The sequence below is a fragment of the Sinocyclocheilus rhinocerous genome, unplaced genomic scaffold (assembly GCF_001515625.1).
Source record: "Sinocyclocheilus rhinocerous isolate Xijiao unplaced genomic scaffold, SAMN03320098_v1.1 scaffold771, whole genome shotgun sequence".
Lineage (NCBI taxonomy): Eukaryota > Metazoa > Chordata > Actinopteri > Cypriniformes > Cyprinidae > Sinocyclocheilus > Sinocyclocheilus rhinocerous.
Genome location: NW_015640450.1, coordinates 467,781 through 468,123, shown reverse-complemented (window position 1 = coordinate 468,123; position 343 = coordinate 467,781). Strand labels below are relative to the sequence as shown.

The following is a 343-nucleotide window of genomic DNA, read 5'->3' as shown; positions in this document are numbered from 1 at the left end:
CCCGGCCCTCCTCCGGGGAAGGGCGAGGTGCCTTCACCATCCCCTAAAGAGCAGCTTCCTCCCTCTCTGGGTCACCCGTCCCGGGGCCTCTTGCTCTTTCGCTCACCGCCAGGTTTGATGGGGGCCTGGACGGGTGGGGCGGCCTGCTTGCTGGAGGCTGCTGCGGATGCAGCGCGGGAGCAGGGGCAGACATAGGAAGCCGTCCTCGGCAACGAGCAGGCTGGGGCGCTTCGGCCGGCAGATGGGTGGAGGCAGCAGCTGCCCGCCGGGGCAGGACATGTCGGATTGCCTCAGTCTGCTCCTGTGCAGCCGAGAACTGCTGGGCCATGTTCTCGACTGCGTC

General features: G+C 68.2%; 1 protein-coding gene across 1 annotated transcript in view; it reads left to right on the top strand.

Annotated features, from left to right (window-relative positions):
• The window catches only part of LOC107752839 (FH1/FH2 domain-containing protein 3-like), a 212,572-nt gene that overhangs the window by 176,984 nt on the left and 35,245 nt on the right, over positions 1-343 (top strand). The window lies entirely within an intron of this gene.